The following is a 20710-nucleotide window of genomic DNA, read 5'->3' as shown; positions in this document are numbered from 1 at the left end:
CTATAGTACACTACAGACCACTACATTCCACTACAGACCACTACAGACCACTACAGACCATTTGCAGACCACTACAGATAATCTGGATACAGACCACTACAGTCTTTTACAGTCCACTGCCAGAGACAGTGACAGACACTACAGACCACTACAGTCCACTACAGACAGATTACAGTCCACTACAGTCCACTATAGTCAGAGAGACAGAGAAACACTAGACAGAGAAACAGAGACAGAGAAACAGAGACAGAGAAACAGTCCACAGAGAAACAGAGACAGAGAAACAGAGACAGAGAAACACTACAGAGAAACAGGACAGAGGACAGATCTTTTTTTGAAACAGAGAGAAACAGACAGAGAAACAGTCACTGGGGAGACTTTGAGAAACAGACAGAGAAACAGACAGTGACAGAGAAACAGACAGACAGACAGACAGAGAAACATAGAGACAGACAGACAGACAGACAGACAGACAGAGAAACAGACAGAGAAACAGACAGAGAAACAGACAGACAGACAGAGACAGAGAAACAGACAGAGACAGAGAAACAAACAGACAGACAGACAGAGAAACAAACAGACAGACAGACAGAGAAACAAACAGACAGACATACAGAGAAACAAACAGACAGACATACAGAGCAACATAGAGACAGACAGAGAGTTTGGAGTAGCAGCCAGAGACTCTTCACCTAAGAGGCTCAGTCACTCTCCATGGCTTTCGCAAGCTGCCTCCCTGTGTGTTTTGGTGCTGGGGGGGGGGGGGGGAGGCATTCAAGGCAAGCACAAAATTCTACTCTTCTCCTCTCAAATGCATGGTTTCCAATTGCCTATGATTGGTTGGCGCTTAGGACTGTATACTGAGATAGACTGAGTACAGTGTACAGCCTGCTGCTCCGCACGGTACTGTTGAATCCCAGGATCTCCATTCAGACTCAAGATACATATTTTATTAAGAACGCAGTAACTCTTCCTGAGATTAGTTTGAACACTGTAAATGTAACGGCATTCTTCTTCATTCTCCCTTTTCTCTGTTCTACAGGTCGCCATGGAGACGGAAGCTACTGGCCCTCTGACAACAACCTGATTGATAGGAGCAGTCTGAACGGTAAGCACCCTCGACGACCCACAATGCATTGCTGCCGCACACCCTTAATTGCTCCCTATTGTAGCGGGGGGGTTTTGTTACGGCCATGTGATATGTCCACAGTTATCTCTACCAGACCATGTGACATGTCCAGAGTTATCTCTACCAAACCATGTGATATGTCCACAGTTATCTCTCTCAAACCTCATGTCCACAGTTATCTCTACCAGACCATGTGACATGTCTCTCTCTCGCCTCACAGCTGAGTCTCTCTCTCGCCTCACACCTGAGTCTCTCTCTCACCTCACAGCTGAGTCTCTCTCTCGCCTCACAGCTGAGTCTCTCTCTCGCCTCACAGCTGAGTCTCTCTCTCGCCTCACAGCTGAGTCTTTCTCTCGCCTCACAGCTGAGTCTTTCTCTCGCCTCACAGCTGAGTCTCTCTCTCGCCTCACAGCTGAGTCTCTCTCTCGCCTCACACCTGAGTCTCTCTCTCGCCTCACAGCTGAGTCTCTCTCTCGCCTCACAGCTGAGTCTCTCTCTCGCCTCACAGCTGAGTCTCTCTCTCGCCTCACAGCTGAGTCTCTCTCTCGCCTCACAGCTGAGTCTCTCTCTCGCCTCACAGCTGAGTCTCTGTCTCGCCTCACAGCTGACGCCCCCCCCACCAGAGCTCCACCAATGGTGTTCCATTTTTGTGGATTTAAAGCAGCATTCTACACTGTTATTACAGTTAAATGACATAGCAGGTCTGGGAACAGATGGTAATATTGGTTAATGGGAAGTCTATAGCAGGTCTGGGAACAGATGGTAATATAGGTTAATGGGAAGTCTATAGCAGGTCTGGGAACTGTAGATTAGCTGATTTTACAGTAGGGAGCCGTTTCCAGGTCGGAGAACTGTAGATTAGCGTATTTTACAGTAGGGAGCCGTTTCCAGGACTGAGAACTGTAGATTAGCTGATTTTACAGTAGGGAGCCGTTTCCAGGTCTGGGAACTGTTGACTAGCTGATTTTACATTAGGGAGCCGTTTCCAGGTCTGGGAACTGTAGACTAGCTGATTTTACAGTAGGGAGCCGTTTCCAGGTCTGGGAACTGTAGACTAGCTGATTTTACAGTAGGGAGCCGTTTCCAGGTCTGGGAACTCTAGACTAGCTGATTTTACAGTAGGGAGCCGTTTCCCTTCAATTTCTTGCCAGACGAAGACTCTGCACACACACACACACACACACACACACACACACACACACACACACACACACACACACACACACACACACACACACACACACACACACACACACACACACACACTGCAATCTGTGGAGATGTCTCTGTGGGGAAATCTGTGTCTTAACTAAGGAGCACCAGATAATCACAGGCTGCAGGTTTATTAGCAGGAGAAAGGCTAGAGGGAGATGAGGAGAGGGAGAGAGGAGGGAGGAGGGAGATGAAGAGAGGGAAGGAGGAGGCTAGAGGGAGATGAGGAGAGGGAGAGAGGAAGGAGGAGGGAGATGAAGAGAGGGAAGGAGGAGGCTAGAGGGAGATGAGGAGAGGGAGAGAGAAAGGAGGGAGATGAAGAGAGGGAAGGAGGAGGCTAGAGGGAGATGAGGAGAGGGAGAGAGAGAGGAGGGAGATGAAGAGAGGGAAGGAGGAGGCTAGAGGGAGATGAGGAGAGGGAGAGAGAGAGGAGGGAGATGAAGAGAGGGAGAGAGGAGGGTGGAGGGAGATGAGGAGAGGGAGAGAGGAGGGTGGAGGGAGATGAAGAGAGGGAGGGAGGAGGCTAGAGGGAGATGAAGAGAGGGAGGGAGGAGGCTAGAGGGAGATGAGAAGAGCGAGAGAGATGAGGAGAGGAAGGTGGGGGAGATGAAGAGAGGGAGAGAGGAAGGTGGAGGGAGATGAGGAGAGGGAGGGAGGGAGATGAAGAGAGGGAGATGAGAGAGGGGGAGGAAGGTGGAGGGAGATGAAGAGATGGAGAGAGGAGGGTGGAGGGAGATGAGGAGAGGGAGGGAGGAAGGAGGGAGATGAGGAGAGAGGAGATGAGGAGAAGAAGGTGGGGAGATGAAGAGAGGGAGAGAGGAAGGTGGAGGGGGAGGGAAGAAGGAGGGAGATGAAGAGAGGGAGATGAGGAGGGGGAAGGTGGAGGGGAGGGGGAGGAGGGTGGAGGAGGGGAGAGGGAGAGAGGAGGGTGGAGGGAGATGAAGAGAGGGAGAGAGGAAGGTGGTGGGAGATGAGGGGAGGGAGGAAGGTGGAGGAGATGAGGAGAGGGAGAGAGATGAGGAGAGGAAGGTGGGGGAGATGAAGAGAGGGAGAGAGGAAGGTGGAGGGAGATGAGGGAGGGGGGAGGAAGGTGGAGTGAGATGAGGAGAGGTAAGGATGGAGATGAAGAGGGGGAGATGAAGAGAGGGATGGAGGAAGGTGGAGGGAGATGAGGAGAGGGAGGGAGGAGGGAAGGATGGAGGGAAGGTGGGGGGAGATGAAGAGAGGGAGAGAGGAAGGTGGAGGGAGATGAGGAGAGGGAGGGAGGAAGGTAGAGTGAGATGAGGAGAGGGTGAGAGGAAGGTGGAGGGAGCTGAAGAGAGGGAAGGATGGAGATGAAGAGAGGGATGGAGGAAGGTGGAGGGAGATGAGGAGAGGGAGAGAGGAAGGTGGAGGGAGATGAAGAGAGGGAAGGAGGATAGTGGAGGGAGATACCTACACCACATCACTATACTACACCACATCGCTATACTACACCACTATACGACACCACACCACACCACCACCACCACCTACACCACACCACTACTACTTCACCACACCACTATACTACACCACACCACCACCACCCTACACCACACCACTATACTTCACCACACCACTATACTACACCACCACCACACCCACACCACACCACTATATACTACACCACACCACTATACTACACCACCACCACTACCACCCTACACCACACCAATATACTTCACCACAACTATACTACACCACCACCACCCTACACCACACCACTATACTACACCACACCACTATACTACACACACAAACCACTATACCCTACACCACACCATTATACTACACCACCACCACCACCACACCTACACACCACACCACTATCTACTACACCACTATACTACACACCACACCACTATACTACACCACACTATACTACACCACACCTACACCACACCACTATACTACACCACACCACTATACTACACCACCACCACCCTACACCACACCACTATACGACACCACACCACTATACTACACCAAACCACTATACTACACCACCACTACTATTCTACACCACACCACTATACTACACCACCACCACTATTCTACACCACACCACTATACTACACCACCACCACTATTCTACACCACACCACTATTCTACACCACACCACTATACTACACCACACCACTATTCTACACATCACACCACTATACTACACCACACCACTATTCTACACCACACCACTATACTACACCACACCACTATACTACACCACACCACTATACTACACCACACCACTATACTACACCACCACCACTATACTACACCACCACCACCCTACACCACACCACTATACTTCACCAGACCACTATACTACACCACCACCACCCTACACCACACCACTATACTTCACCACACCACTATACTACACCACCACCACCCTACACCACACCACTATACTACACCACACCACTATACTACACCGCCACCACCCTACACCACACCACTATACTACACCACACCACTATACTACACCACACCACTATACTACACCACACCACTATACTACACCACACCACTATACTACACCACCACCACTATTCTACACCACACCACTAGACTACACCACTATTCTACACCACACCACTATACTACACCACCACCACTATTCTACACCACACCACTATTCTACACCACACCACTATTCTACACCACACCACTATTCTACACCACACCACTACACTACACCACACCACTATTCTACACCACACCACTATACTACACCACACCACTATTCACTACACACCACCACCACCCTACACTACACCACACCAGACCACTATACTACACCACACCACTATACTACACCACACCACTATACTACACCACACCACTATACTACACCACACCACTATACTACACCGCCACCACCCTACACCACACCATTATACTACACCACCACCACTATTCTACACCACACCACTAGACTACACCACACCACTAATCTACACCACACCACTATACTACACCACACCACTATACTACACCACACCACTATACTACACCACACCACTATACTACACCACACCACTATATACTACACCCACACACACATTATACTACACCACCACCACTATACTAGACACCACACCACTATATCTACACCACACCACTATACTACACCACACCACTATACTACACCACACCACTATACTACACCACACCACTATACTACACCACACCACTATACTACACCACACCACTATACTACACCACACCACTATACTACACCACACCACTATACTACACCACACCACTATACTACACCACACCACTATACTTCACCAGACCACACTACACCACCACCACCCTACACCACACTACACCACCACACCACTATACTACCACCACCACCCCACACCACTATACTACACCACACCACTATACTACACCACACCACTATACTACACACACCCACTACACCGCCACCACCCTACACCACACCACTATACTACACCACACACCACACCACTATACTACACCACACCACTATGCTACACCACCACCACTATTCTACACCACACCACACCACACACCACTAATCTACACCACACCACTATACTACACCACCACCACTATTCTACACCACACCACTATTCTACACCACACCACTATACTACACCACACCACTATTCTACACACCACTACACACACCACACCACTATTCTACACCACACCACTATACTACACCACACCACTATACTACACCACACCACTATACTACACCACACCACTATACTACACCACACCACTATACTACACCACCACCACCCCACACCACTATACTCACCACACCACTATACTACACCACCACCACCCTACACCACACCACTATACTACACCACACCACTATACTACACCACACCACTATACTACAACACCTACACCCACCATTATACTACACCACACCACTATTCTACACCACACCACTATACTACACCACACCACTATACTACACCACACCACTATACAACACCACACCACCACACAACTATACTACACCACACCACTATACTACACCACACCACTATACTACACCACACCAATATACCCTACACCACACCACTATACACCACACCACACCACTATACTACACCACACCACTATACTACACCACCACCACCCTACACCACACCACTATACGACACCACACCACTATACTACACCAAACCACTATACTACACCACCACTACTATTCTACACCACACCACTATACTACACCACCACCACTATTCTACACCACACCACTATACTACACCACCACCACTATTCTACACCACACCACTATTCTACACCACACCACTATACTACACCACACCACTATTCTACACCACATCACACCACTATACTACACCACACCACTATTCTACACCACACCACTATACTACACCACACCACTATACTACACCACACCACTATACTACACCACACCACTATACTATACACCACCACCACCCTACACCACACCACACTTCACCACTATACTACACCATCACCACTACTTCACCACACCACTATACTACTACACCACACCACTATACTACACCACCACCACCCTACACCACACCACTATACTACACCACATCACTATACTACACCACTTTACTACACCACACCACTATACTACACCACCACCACACTACACCACACCACTATACTGGGTATACTACACCACACCACAGAACCACACCACTATACTACACCACACCACTATACTACACCACACCACTACGCACACCACCACCACCGCAATGCCTGCTGGGATGAATTACAACACCGTGTGGCTTCTGTCTGTTCTTCTGATTGGAGCAGATATTCTACACCACACCACTATACTACACCACACCACTTCCAGCATGGTAGACTCACCACTATCACTGACGGAGCACAGACCTCCGTGTAATATCTTTGTTCTCCAGGGACACGACTATTCTACAGCACAGCAGTGTGAGAATTCTACACCACACCACTATACTACACCACACCGCTATACTACACAACACCACTATTACACCACACCACTAGACTACACCACACCACTATTCTACACCACACCACTATACTACACCATCCAGTCTGCACTATACTAAACCACCACCACTGTCAAATAGGGTGCCATTTTATACTGACAGAGCCACCACTTCCAACTGTGCCACTAGGTGTGTGCAGTACACCACCATGCCAGCTGGATGTCAAGGATAGTGACCCACAGTACACCGGGCTGAGAGCCAGGATTGGTCAGGTGTTGTGGGACAGAGAGTCACCACTATTATTTGTCTGTCTGTGTTCTCTTTGTTTCACTAAACTATAAACCATATTCTAGAATGTCCTCAGATGTTCTAGAAGGTATAAATGATCATAGATGTTCTAGAAGGTATAAATGTCCTCAGATGTTCTAGAAGGTATAAATGATCATAGATGTTCTAGAAGGTATAAATTATCATAGATGTTCTAGAAGGTATAAATGTTCGTAGATGTTCTATAGGTATAAATGTTCATAGATGTTCTAGAAGGTATAAATGTTCATAGATGTTACTAAAATACTAAAATGTTGTTAGAGAGTTTTGATACTGACTGAGGTCAGAACACTTGATGGATAGTCAAGGAGGACAACGACACTAAGCACACAGCCAAGACAATGCAGGAGTGGCTACGGGACAAGTCTCTGAATGTCCTTAACCACTGGCCCAGTCAGATCCCGGACTTGAACCCGAACTAACATCTCTGGAGACCTGAAAATAGCTGTTCAGAGACGACTCCCAATCCAACTGGACAGAGCATCTGCAGAGAAGAATGGGAGAAAATCCACCCAAATACAGGTACTACACCACCACCAATATACCACACCACAACCCCTATACAACACCACACCACCACCCTACCCAACCAAGACTCAACTAGTGTAACCACTATTCTACACCACACCACTATTTGTCGAAAGAGAGTCGGACCGGAATGCACCGTGTTGGTTACTCATGTTTTTAATGAATGAATCACTATACTACACCACACCACATGAAATAACTGATATAAATAAATAACAACAAACGGAACGTGAAACCTAATTACAGCCTATCTGGTGAAACTACACTGAGACAGGAACAATCACCCACAACTATACTACAACTATACTACACCACTATACTACACCACCACCACTATTCTACACCACTATACTACACCACTACACCACACCACGGTACACCACACCAATCAGAGACATCACTATAGAATCACCTGACTCTGATTGAGAACCACACCAGGCTACACCAACCACTATACAACACCACTATACTCAGCCACAATCCCACCATAACTACAAAACACCCAATACGAAATACAATAACATAAACCCATGTCACCACACCACTGGCCTGACCAACTAATTAACTAAAACACAAAATACTAAGACCACACCACGTGACATCAAGGCTGTAATCACCACGCAAAGGTACACCACACCACTTACTACACCAACCACTATACTGACACCACACAACTATATGTAAATCTGATATTTCCACCACTATTTTAGTACACCACACCACTATACTTTTTACCACCCTACACCACACCACTATTTGCAAAAATGTCTAAACACCACTATTACACCACCACCACCCTACCCCTATACTTTGTTGCTTTGTCATTATGGTGTATTGTGTGCAGATTGGATCCGTCGCGGGCTGGGACAGCGTGTTCACTGACCCACCGCAATGCCTGCTGGGATGAATTAAGTAGCCGTGTGGCTTCTGTCTGTTCTTCTGATTGGAGCAGATGGTCGAGCCATCCGGTCCGTCGCCTTCCAGCATGGTAGTCAAGTTCACTAAGCACAGCTGTAATATCTTTGTTCTCCAGGGAAATGGTGAGAATGGTCTATTGCTTTGGACCATCCAGTCTGAATACAGTATACTGTCAAATAAGCCAGTGACAAGCCACCCACTTCCAACTGTGCCTACAGTAAGTGTGCCAATCTAAGAGAAGTGTTTTAATGACGGGCCAGATATAATGTATTATTTTTGTCTTGTTCTCTTAGTTTTAAAATTCTTAGAATGTCCTCAGATGTTCTAGAAGGTATAAATGATCATAGAAAGGTATAAATGTTCATAGATGTTCTATAATAATGTTCATAGATTTATAAGAAAATGTTCAAAGATTACTAAAATACTAAAATGTTGTTAGAAGTTTTGATCCTGACTGAGGTCAGAACACTGGGTGTCTTGATGGATCTGAAAAGGAGGATTCACACAGGACAATGCTGGTCGGGAAAGTCTCTGAATGCACTATAGTCAGATCCCGGAATAGAACTAACATCTCTGGAGACCTGAAAATATAGGGCTCCAATCCAACTGGACAGTAGCATCTGCAGAGAAGAACTATACAGGGAATAGGGTTACCCAAGAAGACTATAGGGCTCTGTTTGTCGAAAGAGAGTCGGAGTGCAGCGTGTTGGTTACTCATGTTTTAATGAATGGCGGTACATGAAATAACTGATATAAATAAATAACAACAAAACGGAAGTGCAATTACAGCCTATCTGGTGAAACTAGACAGGAACAATCACCCACGAAATAGTGAAACCCAGGTCCTAAAGTACGGTTCCCCATCAGGGAATAGGAATCACCTCCTGATTGAGGGCTCTGGTATGCAAAGTAGTGCAATCCCAATAACTACAAAATATAGGGAATATAACATAAACCCATGTCAGGCCTGACCAAATAATTAACTAAAACACATAATAAAGTAGTGACATCAAGGCTGTAATCACTGGCAAAGGGCTTCAACAAATTAGGGTTCTGAATAAGGTAAATCTGGTCTATTTTTTTAATACATTTGCAAAAATATAAAACCCCCTTTTAACCCCCTTTTTGTTGCTTTGTCATTATAGTGCAGATTCTATAGGGCTCTGGTCTAGAAAAGTATGTAACAAAATGGAAGAAGTCATAGGGACTGAATACACTGTAGTAAGAGGACAATCCTACTGCCTACCCCAATCTAAGAAGAAGTGTTTTAGGGCCAGATATAATGTTTTGTTTGCCTAGTTTTGGTCTAAAGTTTTATAAAACAATCCAACTCCTATATAATTTATAAGAAATCAAAGATTCTATAGTTTATTCAAACCCAGTTTAAAGTAGTGCACCTGGGTGTCTTTTCATCTGAAAATGGTGGGTTCATAGGGCTCTGGTCTAAAGTAGTGCACTATATAGGGAATAGGGTTCCATAGGGCTCTGGTCTAAAGTAGTGCACTATATAGGGAATAGGGTTCCATAGGGCTCTGGTCTAAAGTAGTGCACTATATAGGGAATAGGGTTCCATAGGGCTCTGGTCTAAAGTAGTGCACTATATAGGGAATAGGGTTCCATAGGGCCTGGTCTAAAGTAGTGCACTATATAGGGAATAGGGTTCCATAGGGCTCTGGTCTAAAGTAGTGCACTATATAGGGAATAGGGTTCCATAGGCCTCTGGTCTAAAGTAGTGCACTATATAGGGAATAGGGTTCTATAGGTCTCTGGTCTAAAGTAGTGCACTATATAGGAATAGGTTCTATAGGGCTCTGGTCTAAAGTAGTGCACTATATAGGGAATAGGGTTCCATAGGGCTCTGGTCTAAAGTAGTGCACTATATAGGGAATAGGGTTCTATAGGGCTCTGGTCTAAAGTAGTGCACTACATAGGGAATAGGGTTCTATAGGGCTCTGGTCTAAAGTAGTGCACTATATAGGGAATAGGATTCCATAGGGCTCTGGTCTAAAGTAGTGCACTATATATAGGTAATAGGATTCCATAGGGCTCTGGTCTAAAGTAGTGCACTATATAGGGAATAGGGTTTCATAGGGTTCTGGTCTAAAGTAGTGCACTATATATAGGGAATGGGGTTCCATAGGGCTCTGGTCTAAAGTAGTGCACTATAGTTAGGGAATAGGTTCCATAGGGCTCTGGTCTAAAGTAGTGCACTAAATAGGAATATGGTTCCATAGGGCTCTGGTCTAAAGTAGTGCACTATATAGGGAATAGGGTTCCATAGGGTCTCTGGTCTAAAGTAGTGCACTATATAGGGAATAGGGTTCATAGGGCTCTGGTCTAAAGTAGTGCACTATATAGGGAATAGGTTCCATAGGGCTCTGGTCTAAAGTAGTGCACTATATAGGGAATAGGGTTCCATAGGGCTCTGGTCTAAAGTAGTGCACTATATAGGGAATATGGTTCCATAGGGCTCTGGTCTAAAGTAGTGCACTATATAGGGAATAGGGTTCCATAGGGCTCTGGTCTAAAGTAGTGCACTATATATAGGGAATCGGGTTCTATAGGGCTCTGGTCTAAAGTAGTGCACTATATTAGGGAATAGGGTTCCATAGGGCTCTGGTCTAAAGTAGTGCACTATATAGGGAATAGGGTTCCATAGGGCTCTGGTCTAAAGTAGTGCACTATATAGGGAATAGGGTTCTATAGGGCTCTGGTCTAAAGTAGTGCACTATACAGGGAATAGGTTCCATAGGGCTCTGGTCTAAAGTAGTGCACTATATAGGAATAGGGTTCCATAGGGCTCTGGTCTAAAGTAGTGCACTATATAGGGAATAGGGTTCCATAGGGCTCTGGTCTAAAGTAGTGCACTATATATAGGGAATAGGATTCCATAGGGCTCTGGTCTAAATTAGTGCACTATATAGGGAATAGGGTTCCATAGGGCTCTGGTCTAAAGTAGTGCACTATATAGGGAATAGGGTTCCATAGAGCTCTGGTCTAAAGTAGTGCACTATATAGGGAATAGCGTTCCATAGGGCTCTGGTCTAAAGTAGTGCACTATATATAGGGAATAGGGTTCCATAGGGTTCTGGTCTAAAGTAGTGCACTATATATAGGGAATAGGATTCCATAGGCTCTGGTCTAAAGTAGTGCACTATAGTTAGGGAATAGGATTCCATAGGGCTCTGGTCTAAAGTAGTGCACTATATATAGGGAATAGGGTTCCATAGGGCTCTGGTCTAAAGTAGTGCACTATATAGGGAATAGGGTTCCATAGGGCTCTGGTCTAAAGTAGTGCACTATATAGGGAATAGGGTTCCATAGTGTTCTGGTCTAAAGCAGTGCACTATATAGGGAATAGGGTTCCATAGGGCTCTGGTCTGAAGTAGTGCACTATATAGGGAATAGGGTTCTATAGGGCTCTGGTCTAAAGTAGTGCACTATATAGGGAAAAGGGTTCTATAGGGCTCTGGTCTAAAGTAGTGCACTATATAGGGAATAGGGTTCCATAGTGTCTGGTCTAAAGTAGTGCACTATATAGGGAATAGGGTTCCATAGGCCTCTGGTCTAAAGTAGTGCACAATATAGGGAATAGTGCTCCATAGGGCTCTGGTCTAAAGTAGTGCACTGTATAGGGAATAAGGTGACAATTTGGGACAGTCTCCACCCAGAGGAGGTGAGTTGGCCTCTGTATAAAAGTTCGGTAATGGAGTTCAGAGTTAAACGTGTCAGTTGATGTGTCATTTCTTTGAGACGGCGGTCGGTGAAAAGGGAGCGAAGAAGACAGGTTGAATTGATGACACTCTCCATCACCCATTACTGTGACCTTGGAGGGAGTAGCGTGGAGAAGCAGTGTGCTTTGTGTAGCGTGGAGAAGCAGTGTGTGTGTTTGTGTAGCGTGGAGAAGCAGTGTGTGTGTTTGTGTAGCGTGTAGAAGCAGTGTGTGTGTGTGTGTGAAGCGTGGAGAAGCAAGGTGTTTGAGTAGCGTGGAGAAGCAGTGTGTGTGTGTAAAGCGTGGAGAAGCAGTGTGCGTGTGTGTAGCATGGAGAAGCATTGTGTGTGTGTGTGTGTGTGTGTGTGTGTGTGTGTGTGTGTGTGTGTGTGTGTGTGTGTGTGTGTGTGTGTGTGTGTGTGTGTGTGTGTGTGTGGAGTGTGTGTGTGTGTGGAAAAGCAAGGTGTTTCTGTAGCGTGGAGAAGCAGTCTGTGTGTGTGTGAAGCATGGAGAAGCAATGTGTGTGTGTGTAGCGTGGAAGCACCACAGTGAATCAATCCTATAAACTTTCCCCGTGAACATGAGGAGAGAAAACACAATACTCAGAGGAAGCACAACACATCACACACATCAAAATATACACACATCACAATATACACACATCACAATATACACACAGAAGCACATCGCAAAACTCTCTCAATTTGTCTAGTTGCTTTACGATTGGTATTTTCCTCAGGCTGTTTGGAGCTGAAAGGAACCCCACACACACACACACACACACACACACACACACACACACACACACACACACACACACACACACACACACACGCGAACGGTTGAACGGCTGGTGCAATCCAATACCACCTATCAGCAATCTGTCTCTTCAAGCTGCACCATAAATTAACTCATTAATTCAGAGTGTAGTGGAGGCTGGTACAGAGCCGGGGAAGCAGGGAGGGCCTCGTTTGCTCTGACTGGGGAAGCAGGGAGGGCCTTGTCTGCTCTGACCGGGGAAGCAGGGAGGGCCTCGTCTGCTCTGACCTGGGAAGCAGGGAGGGCTTCGTCTGCTCTGACCGGGGAAGCAGGGAGGGCCTCGTCTGCTCTGACCGGGGAAGCAGGGAGGGCCTCGTCTGCTCTGACCGGGGAAGCAGGGAGGACCTCGTCTGCTCTGACCGGGGAAGCAGGGAGGGCCTCGTCTGCTCTGACCGGGGAAGCAGGGAGGGCCTCGTCTGCTCTGACTGGGGAAGCAGAGAGGGCCTCGTCTGCTCTGACCGGGGAAGCAGGGAGGGCCTTGTCTGCTCTGACCGGGGAAGCAGGGAGGGCCTCGTCTGCTCTGACCGGGGAAGCAGGGAGGGCCTCGTCTACTCTGACCGGGGAAGCAGGGAGGGCCTCGTCTACTCTGACCGGGGAAGCAGGAAGGACCTCGTCTGCTCTGACCGGGGAAGCAGGGAGGGCCTCGTCTGCTCTGACCGGAGAAGCAGGGAGGGCCTCGTCTGCTCTGACCTGGGAAGCAGGGAGGGCCTCGTCTGCTCTGACCGGGGAAGAAGGGAGGGCCTCGTCTGCTCTGACCGGGGAAGCAGGGAGGGCCTCGTCTGCTCTGACCGGGGAAGCAGGGAGGGCCTCGTCAGCTCTGACCGGGGAAGCAGGGAGGATCTCGTCTGTTCTGACCGAGGAAGCAGGGAGGGCCTCGTCTGCTCTGACCGGGGAAGCATGGAGGGCCTCGTCTGCTCTGACCGGGGAAGCAGGGAGGACCTCGTCTGCTCTGACCGGGGAAGCAGGGAGGGCCTCGTCTGCTCTGACCGGGGAAGCAGGGAGGGCCTCGTCTGCTCTGACTGGGGAAGCAGGGAGGGCCTCGTCTGCTCTGACCGGGGAAGCAGGGAGGGCCTCGTCTGCTCTGACCGGAGAAGCATGGAGGACCTCGTCTGCTCTGACCGTGGAAGCAGGGAGGGCCTCGTCTGCTCTGACAACGATACTGCACCGACCCTGCTCTGAATGGATGTGAAACAACGTTGTGGCTGAATTGGCTCCCTATTCCCTATAGGCCCTGGAGAAAAATCTAGTACACTTTGAGATAGTCAATAGGGTGTTGTTTCAGACTTAACAAGTCAGCTGGAGAATATGAACTACCCTGTACAGAGTTGGACTCACCCTTAAACAAGTCAGCTGGAGAATGTAAACTACCCTGTACAGAGCTGGACTCACTCTTAGACAATCCAGCTGGAGAATGTGAACTACCCTGTACAGAGCTGGACTCACTCTTAGACAATCCAGCTGGAGAATGTGAACTACCCTGTGCAGAGCTGGACTCACTCTTAGACAATACAACTGGAGAATGTGAACTACCCTGTACAGAGTTGGACTCACCCTTAGACAATCCAACTGGAGAATGGAAAGTACAGAGGAGGACTCACTCTTAGACAATCCAACTGGAGAATGTGAACTACCCTGTACAGAGTTGGACTCACTCTTAGACAATCCAACTGGAGAATGTGAACTACCCTGTCCAGAGTTGGACTCACCCTTAGACAATCCAACTGGAGAATGTGAACTACCCTGTACAGAGTTGGACTCACTCTTAGACAATCCAACTGGAGAATGTGAACTACCCTGTACAGAGTTGGACTCACTCTTAGACAATCCAACTGGAGAATGTGAACTACCTATTCCAGAGTTGGACTCACCCTTAGACAATCCAACTGGAGAATGCGAACTACCCTGTCCAGACTTGGACTCACTCTTAGACAATCCAGCTGGAGAATGTGAACTACCCTGTACAGAGTCGGACTCACCCTTAAACAAGTCAGCTGGAGAATGTAAACTACCCTGTACAGAGCTGGACTCACTCTTAGACAATCAAACTGGAGAATGTGAACTACCCTGTACAGAGTTGGACTCACTCTTAGACAATCCAGCTGGAGAATGTGAACTACCCTGTACAGAGTAGGACTCACTCTTAGACAATCCAACTGGATAATGTGAACTACCCTGTACAGAGTTGGACTCACTCTTAGACAATCCAGCTGGAGAATGTGAACTTCCGTGTACAGAGTTGGACTCACTCTTAGACAATACAACTGGAGAATGTGAACTACCCTGTACAGAGTTGGACTCACTCTTAGACAATCCAACTGGATAATGTGAACTACCCTGTACAGAGTTGGACTCACTCTTAGACAATCCAGCTGGAGAATGTGAACTACCCTGTACAGAGTTGGACTCACTCTTAGACAATCCAGCTGGAGAATGTGAACTACCCTGTACAGAGCTGGATTCACTCTTAGACAATCCAGCTGGAGAATGTGAACTACCCTGTACAGAGTTGGACTCACTCTTAGACAATCCAGCTGGAGAATGTGAACTACCCTGTACAGAGTTGGACTCACTCTTAGACAATACAACTGTAGAATGTGAACTACCCTGTACAGAGCTGGACTCACTCTTAGACAATCCAACTGGAGAATGTGAACTACCCTGTACAGAGTTGGACTCACTCTTAGACAATCCAACTGGATAATGTGAACTACCCTGTACAGAGTTGGACTCACTCTTAGACAATACAACTGGAGAATGTGAACTACCCTGTACAGAGTTGGACTCACTCTTAGACAATCCAACTGGAGAATGTGAACTACCCTGTACAGAGCTGGACTCACTCTTAGACAATCCAACTGGAGAATGTGAACTATCCTGTACAGAGTTGGACTCACTCTTAGACAATCCAACTGTAGAATGTGAACTACCCTGTACAGAGTTGGACTCACTCTTAGACAATACAACTGGAGAATGTGAACTACCCTGTACAGAGCTGGACTCACTCTTAGACAATCCAACTGGAGAATGTGAACTATCCTGTACAGAGTTGGACTCACTCTTAGACAATCCAGCTGGAGAATGTGAACTACCCTGTACAGAGTTGGACTCACTCTTAGACAATCCAACTGGAGAATGTGAACTACCCTGTACAGAGCTGGACTCCCTCTTTGACCCTCCAGCTGGAGAATGTGAACTACCCTGTAGAGAGCTGGACTTTGTCCTGACCCTTTGATCATCATTGTATCCTGCTGCATAAAGAGTGGAGGGGGGAGATACAGGATTGACCAAGTTTAGTGACAGGTTGTGATTTTCATGTATTGATCAAGTAGGATTTGGTTGAACTGTAGTAATGACAGGTAGGATTGGGTGGGACTGTAGTAATGACAGGTAGATGTGGGTGGGACTGTAGTACTGACAGGTAGGATTGGGTAGAACTGTAGCAATGACAGGTAGATGTGGGTGGGACTGTAGTAATGACAGGTAGGATTGTGTAGAACTGTAGCAATGACAGGTAGATGTGGGTGGGACTGTAGTAATAACAGGTAGAAGTGGGTGGGACTGTAGTAATGACTGTTAGATGTGGGTGGGACTGTAGTAATGACAGGTAGGAGTGGGTGGGACTGTAGTAATGACAGGTAGGCGTGGGTGGGACTGTAGTAATGACATGTAGGAGTGGGTGGGACTGTGGTAATGACAGGTAGATCTGGGTGGGACTGTAGTGATGACATTTAGAAGTGGGTGGGACTGTAGTAATGACAGGTAGGAGTGGGTGGGACTGTAGTAATGACATGTAGGAGTGGGTGGGACTGTGGTAATGACAGGTAGATCTGGGTGGGACTGTAGTGATGACATTTAGAAGTGGGTGGGACTGTAGTAATGACAAGTAGATGTGGGTGGGTCTGTAGTATTCACATGTAGAAGTGGGTGGGACTGTAGTAATGACAGGTAAGAGTGGGTGGGACTATGGTAATGCCAGGTTGATCTGGGTGGGACTGTAGTAATGACAGGTAAGAGTGGGTGGGACTGTGGTAATGCCAGATTGATCTGGGTGGGACTGTAGTAATGACAGGTAGATGTGGGTGGGACTGTAGTAATGACATGTAGATGTGGGTGGGACTGTGGTAATGACAGGTAGATCTAGGTGGGACTGTAGTAATGACATGTAGATCTGGGTGGGACTGTAGTAATGACATTTAGAAGTCGGGGGAGAGTGCCATTAATGAGCTTGTCACACTGGACAGCAGCCTATTTTACCAAAAGGGAACATACTTCAAGTATTGCACATATTGTATTATAAGAAGTAAGGAAAGTGCGTTGTTTGACCAATTGGAGTCCGTGATTGACATGTTCGGAGTTTGGAAATGGATGTGTCATTTCTACCAACACGAGCATTTTACCATTAGCATTCACATTATAGCATCACTAGCATTTTACTATTAGCATTCACATTATAGCATCACTGGCATTATACATTAGCATTCACATTATAGCATCACTAGCATTATACATTAGCATTCACATTATAGCATCACTAGCATTATACATTAGCATTCACATTATAGCATCACTAGCATTATACATTAGCATTCACATTATAGCATCACTAGCATTATACATTAGCATTCACATTATAGCATCACTAGCATTATACATTAGCATTCACATTATAGCATCACTAGCATTTTACCATTAGCATTCACATTATAGCGTCACTGGCATTATACATTAGCATTCACATTATAGCATCACTGGCATTATACATTAGCATTCACATTATAGCATCACTAGCATTATACATTAGCATTCACATTATAGCATCACTAGCATTATACATTGTCAAGGAGCGGAACTCCATCACCTGGACAAAAGGAACACCTATGTGAGACTGCTGTTCATTGACTACAGCTCAGCGTTCAACACCAAAGTGCCCTCAAAGCTCATCACTAAGCTAAGGACCCTGGGACTAAACACCTCCCTCTGCAACTGGATCTTGGACTTCCTGACGGGCTGCCCCCAGGTGGTAAGGGTAGGGGAACAACACATCTGTCACGCTGACCCTTAACACGGGGGCCCCTCAGGGGTGTGTGCTTAGTCCCCCCCTGTACTCCCTGTTCACTCATGACTGTGTGGCCAGGCATGACTACAACACCATCATCAAGTTTGCTGATGAGACAACAGTGGCCTGATTGCTGACAACGATGAGAAAGCCTTTAGGGAGGAGTTCAGAGACCTGGAACAACGACCTGTCCCTCAACGTGATCAAGACAATGGAGATGATTGTGGACTACAGGAAAAGGAGGCCTTAGCACACCCCTATTCTCATCGACAGGGCTGTCGTGGAACAGGTTGCGATGCGAGCATTAAGTTCTTTGGTGTCCACATCACCAACAAACCATCATGGTCCAAACACACCAAGACAGTCATGAAGAGGATACGACAAAACCTATTTCCCTCAGGAGACTGAAAAGATTTGGCATGGGTCCTGAGATCCTCAATGTGTACTTCGCCCCCACCTGCATGTACAGATTACCTCAGCTAGCCTGTACCCCTGCACACTGACTCGGTACCGGTGCCCCCTGTATATATCCTCGTTATTGTTATTCTTATTGTGTTACTTTTTATTATAACTTTTTATTTTAGTCTACATGGTAAATATTTTCTTCTTCTTGAACTGCATTGTTGGTTAAGGGCTTGTCAGTAAGCATTTCACAGTAAGGTCTACACTCGGTGCATGTGACAAATAAAGTTTGATTTGATCACTGGGGCCAAGCTTCCTGCCATCCAAGACCTCAATATCAGGCGGTGTCAGAGGAAGGCCCTAAAAATTGTTCAGACTCCAGCCACTGTTCTCTCTGCTTCCCATTGGCAAGCGCCAAGTCGAGGTCCAAAAGGCTTCTTAACAGCTTCCACCCCCAAACCATAAGACTCCTGAACAGCTAATCAAATGGCCACCCAGACTCATCTTTAACGCTGAAGCTACTCTCTGTTTGTAATCTATGCATAGTCACTTTAACTCTACCTACATGTACATATTACCTCAACTACCTCAACTAACCGGTGCCCCCACACATTGACTCTGTACCGGTACCCCCTGTATATAGCCTCCACATTGACACTGTACCGTAACACCCTGTATATAGCCTCCACATTGACTCTGTACCGTAAAACCCTGTATATAGCCTCCACATTAACTCTGTACCGTAATACCCTGTATATAGCCTCCACATTGACTCTGTACCGTAATACCCTGTATATACGTAGCCTAGGTTGTTATTTTACTGCTTACTTTTATTTTCCATTTTTATTTTTTTACTTAACACTTCTTTAAAAAAAATCTTAACTTCTTGCTTTTCACTGTAAGGTCTACTACAACTGTTGTATTCGGTGCATGTGACAAATAAGATTTTATTTTATTTGACATTGTCGTTAGCATTCTACTATTAGCATTAGCATCCTACCATTATCATTAGCATATTACTATTAGCATGATCATTAACATTAGCATCTTTCTATTAGCATATTACTATTAGTATGATCATTAACATTAGTATTATACTATTAGCATTCATATCAAAATTAGCATAATACCATTAGCATTAGCATTAACAATAGCATCTTCCACAGGGTCCATTAGTGGGTAGGCTAGTGGTTGGAATGTTGGGCTAGTAACCGGAAGGTTGCAAGTTCAAACCCCCGAGCTGAAAAGGTACAAATATGTCTTCCTGCCCCCGAACAGGCAGGAATTTGTTCTTAACTGACTTGGTAAAATAAATTAGACCATTGCACTAGCTTTGTACAATAATACCAAAAATATATACTGTGTATGTTTTATTGTCACATACACCGGATAGGTGAAGGGGAATGTGTTGTATTACAAGGTCAGCCATAGTAGTACAGCGCCCCTGGAGAAAATTAAGGTTAAGCACCTTGCTCAAGGATACATTGACAGATTTTAGCATTAGCTTAAACGTTAGCATCTTTGCCACAGAGTTCATTATACTATTAGCAATAGCATTAGCATACCCTCTTCCACAGACACGGGCTACAGGGTGCAGGTAGCA

The 20710-nt window shown here is 46.5% G+C and overlaps 1 pseudogene; it reads left to right on the top strand.

Annotated features, from left to right (window-relative positions):
• The window catches only part of LOC135548943 (netrin receptor DCC-like), a 322470-nt pseudogene that overhangs the window by 230020 nt on the left and 71740 nt on the right, over nucleotides 1-20710 (top strand).

Source organism: Oncorhynchus masou, chromosome 11 (assembly GCF_036934945.1).
Source record: "Oncorhynchus masou masou isolate Uvic2021 chromosome 11, UVic_Omas_1.1, whole genome shotgun sequence".
Lineage (NCBI taxonomy): Eukaryota > Metazoa > Chordata > Actinopteri > Salmoniformes > Salmonidae > Oncorhynchus > Oncorhynchus masou.
This window is presented reverse-complemented; position numbering and strand designations above follow the sequence as displayed.